The 14893-nt window shown below is 25.2% G+C and overlaps 1 pseudogene; it reads left to right on the top strand.

Moving 5' to 3' along the window:
- The first annotated feature begins 11379 nt into the window (after nucleotides 1-11379).
- LOC119673654 lies at nucleotides 11380-11566 on the top strand (annotated as a pseudogene).
- Nucleotides 11567-14893: the final 3327 nt, after the last annotated feature.

The following is a 14893-nucleotide window of genomic DNA, read 5'->3' as shown; positions in this document are numbered from 1 at the left end:
AGAAAATTTGTATTTTCACAAATACAGGTTTTTTGAACAGCAGTGAACTACAAGAACAAAAATTCATTTTATTCTGTTTGTAAAGGCATTATCTGTTGTATGACTTATATATTCATTACTATGTATAGAACCTAATTTAAAACCGTAATGCTGAGAAAGTCATACTAATGTTACTCCACGAGTCGCAAGGGCGATACTAATATTTTGTGAATATAAGTTGTAATTTAACGTCAAATTTTTAATAGAAACTAGTATATTTCACATGTATATATAACTATGATCAGATAAATCTTATCAAATTCGCCCTCTATTTATAAGAGAACAAGCATTACATTATAATTTTGACGTAAAACCAAAATAATTACTATAACTGCCGGCAGTCCTAAATTTTTACGTTTCATCATTTCAACTATAAATGTATTTATGAAAGAGTATTTTTTTTTTAATTTTTATTAGAGAAACCCCCACTAAAAATGCACAAAATTCATAAGAAACTGATGTAATAGTCTGAAAATATTTCTAATGAATTTCAGGCAAAGTCCCTACCTTCTATTCCAAGAAAAAAAATTCTCCCTTGCTGGGCTTCTGTTAAAATTGAAGGCGTGCGACAAATTTCTACTTTGAGTGTTTTCATTAAAAACCGATTGTAACTGAATTGCCTTTTATCGCCAGTGTCAATAAATCGTATTTACTTTGCTGTCTGCTGCTTGGGTTTTCAAATACATAATTTCAGAATAGTTTTATCTTGACACCTCGTGCTGCAATAACATATTTGCTATTCGAACAAAAAAAACCATTCAAAAGAAATGGAAAAAAAACGTACCAATATATTTTAATTATAGAAAAAACTTTCATATATTTGGTAAGTAAAGAGTGTAAATGGCTTAATTCTTTTAATGCATTGCATCAGCCAATTTGGAATTCATTATGACAATTTGGTATTCTGTTTTCTTTTGCTCTTCCAAATTGTTGTTTTTTTTTGTTTCTTTTGCGTTATTTCTGGTAATTCGATCGACCCAACATAATCAAATGACAAGCGTGCATAAAGCGAACCGTAACATTGGCAAGGTGTCATAAAGCCATATTTTTATACTCTGCATGCCAAAAAAGAGCATGAGCACGTTTTACCCACTAGAGTGATGACATTCAAAAACAAGAAACAAATACACAAAATATAACACACAGTGCACTTATTGTGAAAACCCATATGTAATTGTGAGTAATTATTTATGAGTAATTTACATTGTAAATTGAGCGTGAGAAATGAGTTAAAATATTTAGAAAAAAAAACAAATTTTTTAATTATTTACATAGAATGTAAGAGCAACATTTTAAATTAGTTTATTATTGATCTTTTAATTGTTGAGTGACGATAGCGTTGATATGCAAAACTGATTTCATTAAGAAAAAATTGATACTATAACAGCAAATGTTATTTAAAATCAACAAGTTAATAAATTTATTTTTTTGTTATTGTTATCGTTTAATATTTCATGAAACGCAATTTAAAAATGCGAATAAACAAAAAAGAGGGGCTCGTTTCAAACACATACATTCCTACCTTACGCATAACAACGCACACACACACATTTATTCAGATTGGATTTGAAAATACGATATGTTTTTAATTGAAGTCAACAAAAGTCAATATAAAATCTTACATAGTATATAAAAGTATGTTAAAATTGATGTATGTATTTAAATGGTAAAATGTGGCTTCCCTTTCGAAATTGTTTATGTTTTTTTTTCCTACTCATTATATTTTAATTATGCAAATCACAATGACATATAGAATTTAATACTCCCCAGTGGATAAATTCGGATCATTTATGCTTATAAGTAATATACGTACATAATGTTAGTTTATATAAGTTAACATAAGCAAGGTTTTAATTAGTTTGTTTATTATAAACTTAAAATATTTACAAGATGATATATAAATTATATCTATATATAATATGTTCGAAAAACCTCTTTAGGATATATACGATACGAAATACTATACTAAATTTGACGTTAAATTACAACTTATATTCACAAAATTTGGTCTCTCCTGTACGACTCGTTAAGTAACATAAGCATGACTCTCTTAGCATTACGTTTCTAGATAAAGTTCGATACATAAAAAAAATATATAAATCATGCAACAAATAATGCCTCTACAAACAGAATAGTATTGAAATTTAATAATTGAAAAAAAATATAATTAATTATAAATCAATTCTATTTTTATAATTATTATATATGTTATTATTATATAATTATAATTATAAAATTAAATATAAAACTTTCACAGCAAATTAAAACTCCAGAAAAAATGTGCAAACATAGAAGTCAAGTACGGTTTTTTGTTAGTTGGCTAATGAACGCAGACTCTGAGCTTCAAATTTGGCAGGGCACGAGTTCGATTCCTAGTACCTGCAGTTTCAAAAAAATATTATTTGCGAATAATTAAATATAAGAATTATTTCCAAGACCACTGATGATGAGTATTTGGCAATACTCGAAACAGCTGTATGGTCAGCCAAAAATTCAATTAATTAAAAATAATATAAAATGAATTTTTGTTTGTGTAGTCACAACTGCTTGAAAAACCTATTTATTATAAACTAAAAATATTTACAAGATAATATATGAAAAATAAACAAAAAATGTAAGACAGGAATTTAAAGTTTACAAAAACAAAATTTATATTGTTATTGTTATTAAATTTTTATTTAAAAAATTATACTTGGATTTATTAAATATAAGTTTTATGCAATATATATATACACATTATTTCAATATTTATGAAACAACCCACCGACCAAAAACCAATCACTTAATTGTAACATTTTCTAAACTTTTATTTCAAGTTAAATTACTCATAATTTTTTTTTCGCGTTGGCAAGTTGATTTATTTATAAATTTATCTACAATAAAGTGAATTTTATCACTGAAAATGAATTCTTTTGATACAAAACATTTTTATTTTGATGTTCCAACATCGAATCAAGCAAACTCAAACGATTTAAATGAATACATTATTTAAATTCCTGCGTTGAATAGTCTCCAATATAAAATATCTTTTGTATCCACTTCTGGTTCCGAACCGAATTATAAAATGAAAACATGCTTACTAAATGAAGACAGAAATATCTTTTGTCGAGTAATTTCTGATTACTGACAGAGGCAGGCGAATGCAACAATGGTAGGACAGTCTTATATCACTCTGAAGTGAGCTACATACATACTTTCATTTACGATGAAAATACATAAATTTGTGTTTTAATTGAAAAAACAATAGTTAATGTTTTTCAACGACAAATTGGTAAAAACAGTGATTGGGTTAGGTTATATTAGGTTATACCGGCGACCGAAGGAGGATCCACTTATGCCTATAGGCCTATTGTGCTACCGTATTATTAAAACCCGAAGGGTTAAAACCATCCAGAAATGTTGGCAAAGCTTATGATGCTATTTAAAGGGGGGTCCTGAAGTTCGCCAAGATTCTCAAAAAAGAAAGCTCCTAAAATGTTAAGATGGCGTCGTGCATGTGCCGGACAGAAGGAAAGCAGGTGGGAAGCACTTTCATCTTCCTCACCACAACTGCGACAGATATAGTTGAAAGGGAGATTTAGTAAGTTCTACCTGTAAGTAAATCTACTGCAAGACTGATATCTCTACGGGGAATCTCTATGAGAGAGTTCAATTTTCTTCTATTGGTGTGTCGCTAAATTGCTTACAGATGTCTTCCCATCTTTTATTAAAAACTCAATGCAAATTTGCATGATGTCAACAATATGCCCAGATTGTTTCGGTGCTCCGAGTGGTTTCCTGAAGTACCCCATCTGGCTAGCTCGTCTGCTTTGCAATTGCTAATGACTTGATTGATATCAAATTCATTAGCAAAAAAATATTTGCCAAATAATATATGAAAAATTAACAAAATAAAATGTCTTCAAATATTTTACGAGATATTATGTTTTCTAAAAAAATGTCCAAAAGTTTACAAAATAAAATTAAATATCAACTATTATAATTGTAGCAACTTTTTATATATAACAATATATTAAAAGTCAAGTTTACATAATTTTTAATTAACTAAATAGCGGTATATAACTTCTGTTTGGATGAAACGTTTTTAAGACATAGAGATTTTAACGAATAATAATTTTTCTCTTATACAATTTCCTATGTATATCGATAAATATTGAAAATAGAACCCATCTCCCATACGATATTTTCCATTCTTTGCAGAAAAAAAAAACACCTTACGAAATAAATGCGCTTTACAACGAAACATATGACAGTCATTTTAAACTTAAATTAATTTGAAACCATTTATTATTTTTTCCATTACAATTTATTATTAATTTAATTAACTTTAAGTTAATTTTAAAATATAAATTGAATTTTTTTAATATGAAATTTTTTTCTACATACATTAAGTTTTGCTTGTGTCGGTATATGCAAAGTGATAAGCTATTTATACTTGTGCTTCTATTATATTATATTTTTAACAAAACATTCTATTATTAAAAATAATTTTCAAAAATGACTTGAATTACTGACTAAAATATAACGTGATAAGGCAGCTACATTATAAATACTATTTAATGGTCTTAATAAATGTGACAATCAAATAATAAAAAAAATTTCTACTGGAAAAGTCGTTAACCAATCTTCCTAACCTTCATCAACACAAAAATTTTTCACTGGGTTAAATTTATATGTACATATGTTGTGTTTTGTGTATTCAATACATTGCAGCGTTTGCTGGTTGTGTGTGTTCAATGATTTTTGGGGGCTCGTTCGTTGACTAAGTATGTATGCGTGTCCTCACTAATTTATGATTTATTGTGCTACGTTATCTTTTTCTACGTCAATAACATTGCAAACAACAAGCATACGTAATAATGAACGATAGTAACAATTAAAAACAACTCCTCGTCAATCGTTCGATGCACTACATTATGGTTTGGCATGCTTGGTTTTATTAGCTTCATGAACTACGCATAAATGCATTAATTTTTTTCTAATTATAACTGCATTATAGATTAACAAATTTATATATATTTATATATACAGAATTTTGTACGAGACTATACTTACGTCCAATATACTAATTTGGCAGGTCATAAAATATATTATTTCTTACATAAATTTTCAGTTAAATTATTTTTTTGAAAAAATATAATAAATATATATAAATATTTTAAGGGATCGAAAATTACATGAAGAACGAATGAGGCAAGATAATACAAAATATAATATTTAATAAATAAATATTTAATATATTGTTTTTTAAAAATTTAAATATTTAAAACTCAATTTTTGATATTATTATATTTGAAACTCAATTTTTGATATTAATTATAATTGAGAAAAATAAACGTTTCATTATTTTAATTCAAAGGTAAATAATGAAATATCTAATGTGAACTAGATTTACATAGAACTGGAACTTTAATTTTTTAAAAATGGGTTTTTGGGCTATATTTTAAACATAAATTTTAATTTTTCTATTTGATGCGCGGAAAAGTTCGATAATAAAGCTTGAGAAGAAATAGTAAAATGAATGAATAATAATAGATATATAACATACAGTAAACTCTCAGTATAACGAAGGAAACGCTGTGAAACCTTTCGTTATATTTGAACTTATCATTAAGTCCAAAGTATTTCTATATGTTTCACATCAAGAAAATATACAAAAAAAAATATTTTAAGATAATATCTCTCTCTATTTGCCAAACTTTAATAGAATTATTTTGAATTTATCTATATGATAAATGAACTAAATGCTAATATTAAAACTTATCATTACACCGTCGTGCTTATTTTTTATTTAAATATATAATGAAACTTTATAGAGTAATAATTGTAAATAAAATTAAATGTGAAATAATTTAATTTGGTAACTACTGAAATTTTAAAAACTTTATTTTTATAGTAGATATACTTAACAATATCCTATTTTGCCAAAAAGAAATTGTTAAAATTTTTTTTCTTTGTTAAAAACTCAAAATTTATAAAACATATTTAAATTAATTTGTTTGAAATAAATTTAAATGCTTGCAATATCGTTATATCATTTCAAATAAATTAATTTTAAAATGCTTTATAAGCATACTAAGACAACTTAGGTAACCGATTTAATTGCTACGATTTTAATTGATATTAAAAAAAAACTAAATTTTATATTCATGTGCGGTTAAAATCATGTCGATCGATACCTTCGTCACTTTAGCTTGAAAATTCAAATTATAGGCTCGCTGCTTATCGCTCTCTCTCTCTCTCTCCCTCACGTGTTGCACTCTTGTCGTAACTGCGTCCTCCGTCAACAAAAATCATAAGATTCGATACTGTTGCTTAAGTTGGAAATCTTTTGACGCACGTTGATCGTAGCACGGAGTTACGAATTGAATTATTTAACACATTCAAATGGAATATTTTTTCGTCTTCAATTCTTCTCCTTATTAAATGAGTTAAATTGCAATTTATTGCTCTGAACTGATTCATGGATTTTAATTAAATTCGGATTGAACATAGACTGTGGCGATCAGCGATCAACCACAGTCTCAGCCAGCGATCATTTCAATGCAACATTTTGAAATAAATTATATGTGCATATAAACTTATGATTATATAGTATACGTTGTGAACTGCACGTAGTCATGGAATTTTTTAGGTTTTAAACTATAGTTTTGAATTACTTATATCAATATCAATGTTCAAACATATGTGGAACATTTTTTATTAAAATTCAATTGGTTTTATGCAATGTTATAGAATATTAGCCATATGTGTTGCTATGATAGTTGTTTAAAATATGAGTATGAATAAATTCAAAAAAAAATTTTTTTATAACAAAGCAATAACTCTATAGAATATTTAAAGTAAATTTTGTAGTTAGATTTTATATCAACATGTAGGAAATGGTTTTATGGTTGTCATTTCATATATATTAAATCTTCTTTACAAAACAAAAAAAATAAATTGAAATCTTAAAAAACTAAATCTCGATATATCTAGTTCCCAGTTCTAAAGTCTGGAATTTGAATTTTTATTATCATTAAAATTATTATATATTTTGAAAGCATTGGGAAGAATGTAGGCCTGTGCATAGTATTTTACATATAGTGTTGATATTTCTATAAGATTATTATATATATATATATATCTTTTTCATATAATTTTATTTAACAATTAATTTGTTATAAAATAAAAATCTAAATTTATAAACATACAAAAGTTAGATCCTGATTTTGTCTTATTTCGAATGATATGTAATTTCGAGATACTAGTTTTAATGACTTTTCTTATTATTTAAAGCTTTTATCACGAATATCACCATACTCTTTATATGAATTAAATTAAATTGATTTGGAATTTAATTGAAAAGTTGATAACTTTAGATACAATTTTAAAATAATACAGTAACAATTCTAATACAGTAGATGACAAACTATTTTCCACTGTCCATTTGTGCAATCAAAAACTTTGTTAGATCTGATGAATACGTGAAATATAGTTTTTAGTAATTTGATTATAATTTCTTTAAAATAATTTTTCTATGAAACTTAATTTTATTGGTATTTTGGTACTCTTTATTAATTTTTTATAGGTTTCCTTTATTAATCATTCTGAAATTATGATTGTGATTTAAAGTCTATTAAATTGTTTGTCCTATTATATACATAGAAACCATTTTTTGTGTCACAGTTTTTTATGTTGATTTAAAATAATACTATAGATACCTATTTTATTCTATAGTATTCGATTAGTCGGCATTATTTGTTATATAGTAGTAAGAAATAGCAACATTTTATCGTTTATAAATTTGAACTTTTTTTGAGTTAAGTATTCTTTATATTGGACTACTACTATAGAGTAAAGTTATGAAGTGATAAATAATATTTTGAAATTATGTAAAAAGTATTGAGATGCATTCGATTTAAGAGTTATCAAGGTATAAAGCGTGATAAATTTTTCGGTATTCGGTACAACATCAGCTAATTCATTTGATTTTACAACAAGTAAAAAAGGTACATCTTGCTTTTATTTAGTACTTTTTATATTTCACAAAAAGTAATTGAAAAGGTTTGTTCTGACGTTCATCATTTTAAAACACATACCTGAATTACAGATTTACTGTATTATGTTTGAAAAGTAAAGTATTTATTTTTTTCAATCAAATATAACAATGCAAAATGAAGAAATATTTATAATTATTAACATAAACAATTAAAAATAATTTGAAATTTAACTTAATTTGAAAAGGCACGAACTCAGTCTTTTAATTTAAGTTATAAAAAACCAACCTCACTGGTCTATAAACTCAACTATATCTCTAATTTTCTAATCTAATCCATTTTTAATAAAGCGATTTCATTACTTCGTCATAATTTGATTAATTTAGAATTAATTAAATTAATTAACTTAATTTCCTAACTTTTAAACATTTTTTATTATTAAAACTATGTAGAAAAAATTAATATCATAGAACCACCCGCCATATCTCAATTATTTTAAAAACTAAAAAATTAATTTAATTCAAAAAAATTACATATTTTTAGGAGGCTGTGTATTACTGATTACAGACTCATGCACCTTTTCATTTTTTTAACTCACACTAGCACATAATACACTTTTTAGTGCAATACATTTATTTGTGACAAATCAAGAAATTATTTTAAAAGAAATTATCTCTAATATTATAAAGTTAAATATTATATATTATTATAATAACTATTATTTATTGTATTATTTTATCCTCTCTAATATATATACACATCTGTATATGTGTATATACATATATTTCAGTCTATATTTTACTTTATCTTCTAAAACAAATTCTATATTATTATATTATGAAAAATATTTTTTTGATTAAAAATTATATATTATATTTAAATTAACACAAAATATTACTTTTAAATTTGATTGCAAGAGAATTTTAAATTTGTGTATAAAAAAAATACTAACGTTATTTTTTTTTAACAAAACACGAAATCTACGAAATAGACTGAAATATCTGTATTATAAATATTTTTTATAAAAAAAATGAATATGTAATTAAAAATATATAATTCAAATTAATAAGTTAAATTTTTTTTATTATTTTTATGTATCAAATAAAAGATAAGTTCATTATTATTAATATTAATAATAATTTTAGATTATAGTAGTAATTATTTTTATATTATAGTATTAAAAATTTTTTTTTATTAAAAATCAATTATTTTATGTAAACCAAACCTAACGGTGAACTATAAATCTGAGCTATACTAACCATTTTTTATTATAGGGTTTTTACGTTGTTTTATTATTAATATTAATATATTTAACAAGCAACTGAATTCTTATATTTTCCTAAATTTCTATATATAGTACTTTATATGCTTTATATTTTAGTTCAATAAGTTTATTCGTGTTAATATATTTTTTTTTTTTCTTAAAAATTCATGTACTAAATTTTTTAATATTTATTATTGATCCAATTAAAAATTAGTTATAAATATTTAAAGGAAAAAAATAATTCTTCTTTCTACAAAGATCTAAAGATATCGTAATTAAAAATTTAAGAAAAGAAATTAAACTAATCAATGTTTCAGAAGTGCATATTACTCATATTAAGAACAATTTATAAACAATTAAAAATATATTAAACTGCTAACTGCTAACCCAAAAAAAAACTTCATACAATCAATTTAAAACTTACCTGACACATTTTGTATTAAATCCGGTTAGATTTTCGTAATAATAAAGAATAAATATATAATCCTTCTAATGGCCTAATGTCAGCTTTAATTATCAGCGATTAAAACAATAACTGCTGCGATATTAAAGCTGAACAAACACTTTTCGATTTTTATTGAGAAATAAATATTTTTATTCACTTTATTTTTTTTAATTCAATGACATAAAGAATTCGAGCAAAATATATTTCATATAAGGACCGACCCGAATTCCCGTATTCTTCTCGACCAACTGTTGCCGAAGATAACTTCTCACCAATTGTAGCCATCATTTGGCGAATGTTGCCTTTTTATACTGGAATCAACAAGTATTCGCCACCTAATCAACGAGTAGGAACTCGATTACTTGACTCAGTGTGTGGCTCGTATGTGGTCGGCGGATACTTGGGTAGCTGTAGTGGGGTTGACGACGTTGCGCGTTTCATTAGCGGCAACTCCATTGCAAATTACACAGTCACGTGTGTGTGTGTATGTGTGCGTACATCTGTATTCTTGCAACCTTTTATGCATATGAGTTTGTGTATTCATTGGCTTTAAATATACTTGCATAGAATTCGCGCCTCCAAATTGAAGATATTGACATTTTCTTCTCGCTGATTTGATGTTTTGACAGTTCTCCTTTCTCATACTCATAAGTATTGTATACTTTATTATTACTACTTTTTATTTGTATTGAATTTTTTTTATTACTTCTCGCATCACTCGCTTGACGAAAGAAATGCATTTAAAATAAACGAATTATTTAGAAGCTTAAAAGTATCACAAAAAATGAACTTAAAATTTTATATATACAATTTTTTATTCTGATATATGCAAATAAGAAAACAAATCAATTCAGTATTAGAGAAAAATTATTTTTATTCAGAGTAATATCAAAAAATCAAGAAAAATATTTACTTGGACTTTGCCGATGCTTTAATACTCTTCATAAACGGTTACGTTATTATTTAATTATTATCTTATGTACTATATATAGTACATTATAATTTTTTAATATAATAAATAATATATTTTTAATATATATATATTTATATATATTTTTTTAATACTTTTATATATTTATATTTCTATTTTTTTATATTTATAATGTAATATATATTTTTATACTTTTATAATATAATTTTATTTTATAATTTAATATAAAGAGGTTTTTTCGAACAGTAGTGAACTACAACAACAAAAATTCATTTTATATTATTTTAATTTTCAATTAATTTTTGGCTGACCATACAGCTGTTTCGAGTATTGCCAAATACCCACCATCAGTGGTCTTGGAAATAATTCTTGTATTTAATTATTCGTAAATAATTATTTTTGAGACTGCAAGTACCAGGAATCGAACTCGGGTCCTGCAAAATGTGAAGCTCACAATTTAATATATAAATTCAATTTTTCGAATGAACTCTAATGTACATATATGCTAAAATAATATTATCCACCTGTAAAAAAGATATTCCTCTATTTCCAAAAAGTCTTTTAGTTGATCTTACTATACTCTTACTAGGTTCTTTTACCGGTAGGTGGAAAGCATCGTAAGCCACAGTTTGAGACTTGAGCCTACTCATGGGAATGAATGGAGAAGAAAATTTCAACAGCAATGTTGAAACTTCATTCCAGTAAACTGTGAAGAGAGAGGCACGCTTCTCCGCCTTATGGCTAAGATCAAAGTGTAGTATATGTTCTTATATACATACCATCTGATTGAACCTACATCGAAGGACAACATATGTTAAACTGATTTTTGGAAACAGGCGGAGTGTTTAGGATCTTTCTCCACCTCTGTAGAGGGTTGGCTCATTATTGCTATGTTGTTTAGAAACAAATGAGCATACTATTTATATAGTCTGCGACGTCTCTGTCACTGGGTTACAAAAAATAGAATCAAATATTCCCATTATTCAAAAATGTATAAAGTGTACAAATATGAGTTGTGCTTATATGTATAATGAAATATTATTTAAATTTTTTTTAAATTTTTTTGGAAAAAAAATTATAAATTATTAAGTTTATCATTGGCACAAAAATTAATAAGAGAATTGTATATTTTGAGTTTTTAAATTAGCATAAACAAGAAACTGTTCAAATTTTTTACACTCAAAAAATTGAGTAAAAATGGATTATTCTTTAAATGAAGTTTAGGAAGACTCCCTGTTATGATGAAATTTATTTTTACATTTTAAATTTATTTTTTTATCCAAAACTTATGGGAATTTTTAACTTTTTATTTATGGGTTGTTGAACAGCAAAATGGCCTTTTTTATAAATTTTCAACGAAAAAAATGTTTGTTAACTTTTTTTTACCCACTAATTATTTTAATTTGAATGAATGAAAATTAAATTTGATAAATTTCACATAATTTTTTTATAATAATAATAATATTTAATTATTGACATTTTGTTATAAAAAAAAGGTACCCAAGAAAATTGAATAATAAAGGTATTGATAAATAAGACACGTTGAATTTAATATGCCATCTATTTTAAAAAAAATGAAAACCTCAAGTAAGACATGTTAAAAATGAAATACCGGAAAAACGTACAATCCATTCAGAAGGTATTGGATTTTTATTCTTCACAATATCAATTTTTTTATTCATTTGTTATAATTTTTAGTAATAAAAATTAGGTAATTATTATTTTATATTAATTTGTTTTAATTTGTTTTTAACCGTTAAGAAATTGGAATGGAATCATGACATGGGATACAATGTATTATTGAATCGCTTTAATAGTAGAGCATGATCATTGGTATACGCTGTACAGACAACTGAACTTGTCACTCGATATGGCCAACAACAAGTCATATAAGTGTATTGCGCAATCAGTAAAACTATATCAATAATATGTACTATATACAGCCACATCTATCTAAGCCCAAAACCATCACATCAAAAGAATTTACGATATATCGATATATCACATCGCAAGTCGATTACCATTATGTCTAAGCAAATATCAAATCTCAGACATAATAATCGTATTTGCTCCAATATATTTTAAACCAGATTTAATAAACTTTACACTAGTTTTTAACTCGCTAAAGATGACCTCAATTTTAGACGTTTCGGTCCCATTTATAATACATCCGGCTGGTTACAAAATACTAAATCTTTCTAATCAATTTTGAAAGTATTTTTAATCTGATTGAAATAGGTTTAGGTCTACTTGACTTCATTTACTTTATCTACTTAATTACCATAAAAAGATATTTGTTAATTATTTTGAAATAATATTTTAATATATTTTTCTTATGCTAAAACATTATTTCAATTTTTATGAATGAATTATTATTTACAGAATTAAATCTTCTTTACTGTTTTACTCTATTAATAAAGTTTCACGAGAAAGGTTGTAAAAGAAATTTATTAATCTCTTACTCATACTTATAAAACTTTCTAGACATACACGTGCATTTTCAATCAAAAAATGTATTTTGTTTGAAAAAATTTCTGGTAACTTTCCTTAACTCTACAAGAGCTGTCTACTTAAGCGAACATATAAGTTATATGAATTTTTCCTATATTGGAAAATGTCATAATGACAACCTGTTAAGTATAAAAGTTGTTTTTATATATTCAGAAATTCGCGAATCATTCAGAAATTTATGACATTTTAATAAGCAGTTGGGATAGGAATAGGATGGAATAGGTCTACAAAGTTTTTCCAGTGACCAGTGGTGCTGCTCAAAAAAGAAATTTGAATTTCTCATTTTGCAATCCTTTTTACGAATGATGTCAACATCTTTTATTTTTGATTGATTATCTTAAAAAAAAAATTATGAAGCAATTGAAATGGACAGGTAATGCAAAATAATTTTTTAATCAGAATAACTTTTCAAATATTTGCTAGGACATATCAATCATTATTTTCTTCCATGTTGCAAAAAAATTCCAGTTACTTGTCATGCAAATCAAGAATAAAATCATCTTATTTGAATTATGAATTGCTAACAAATCAAATTTATAATATCTAAATTTGGTATCTTATGGTCATCAATATTTTGTCCAAAGTTTTGGATATTGCGTGGGAATAGAATCAAAGATTTTGCAATTCTTATATTATAGGAAAATAAAATGCTTTTCTACAGAATAAAATAAAGCAATTAATTTGTAAATCACTATTATTAATTATTAAAGATATAGAAGTAAATTAAAGAAATAAATTGAATTTATTCTAAGAATTGACTAATTAAACAAATAAAACATAGGTATTTTTAGCATTTGTTAATATCTAACTTACTCTATTTATTTGCCGAACTAATTAATGATACCTTTCTTAGATAATTATGTTGTCGTACTTATTTTTTGTGTATAAAAATATTATATAGAAAGATACATAAAAGTATTTTGATGATCGAGAACTGAAATACCTACACGTACGTTCATTTTTCTATACATATTTCTAAGGTAGCTCCTACATATTCTATGAGGTACTATATAATATAAAAGAATAGTATATTAAAATTTTTCTTATTAAATGCTTCAACAGCAAATTTTTTCAAAATTGAAGATGTTGTACGAAGATTTTTATAGAACCGTATTTGAAAACAATAGATATCTTCCTTTATTGCGTTATAACGAAATGAATATTTGTATATATTATTTGTATACAAATTTTCAATTTGTATTGTATGTATATAAAATATATAAATGCAAGTAAAATTAAACACATACAGACATAAAAACGAAAAGTCCATACAAAAAACTTGTAATAAGTTTTCACAATTTTAACACATTAAGCGGTTGCTAAGTGGTTCAACTTATAAAATGGCAAACCTTAAACTGATGAACATATGATATCTTTAATTGTAGTTGCAAAATTAGAACTTCGATATTGATAATCCCTTGTTAATGAACAACTATATACATACACTATATATATACCAGGAGTATTGCATCAATAATAACTTCTATTAGTTATAATCATCTTTTGTATCTGTGTCTTAATTGTGGACGAATTTATCCTACTATAACTCTCCGGTTCACATAATTAAATGGCTGATTCAGCCCTTACTAGCATCTTTACTTGTGAGCTATTAACAAATAATAATTAGGACACTCATAGCAATGAATCAACAACAGCTCTATCCATATAATGTCTGTACCTTGGTAAAACTCTGAAGCAATGCTTGGGTGAACATTTATATTGAT

The sequence above is a fragment of the Teleopsis dalmanni genome, chromosome 1, assembly GCF_002237135.1.
Source record: "Teleopsis dalmanni isolate 2A chromosome 1, ASM223713v2, whole genome shotgun sequence".
Taxonomy (NCBI): Eukaryota; Metazoa; Arthropoda; class Insecta; order Diptera; family Diopsidae; genus Teleopsis; species Teleopsis dalmanni.
The sequence above is the reverse complement of the archived record's forward strand: the minus strand, read 5'-3'. Positions and strand labels throughout refer to the sequence as shown.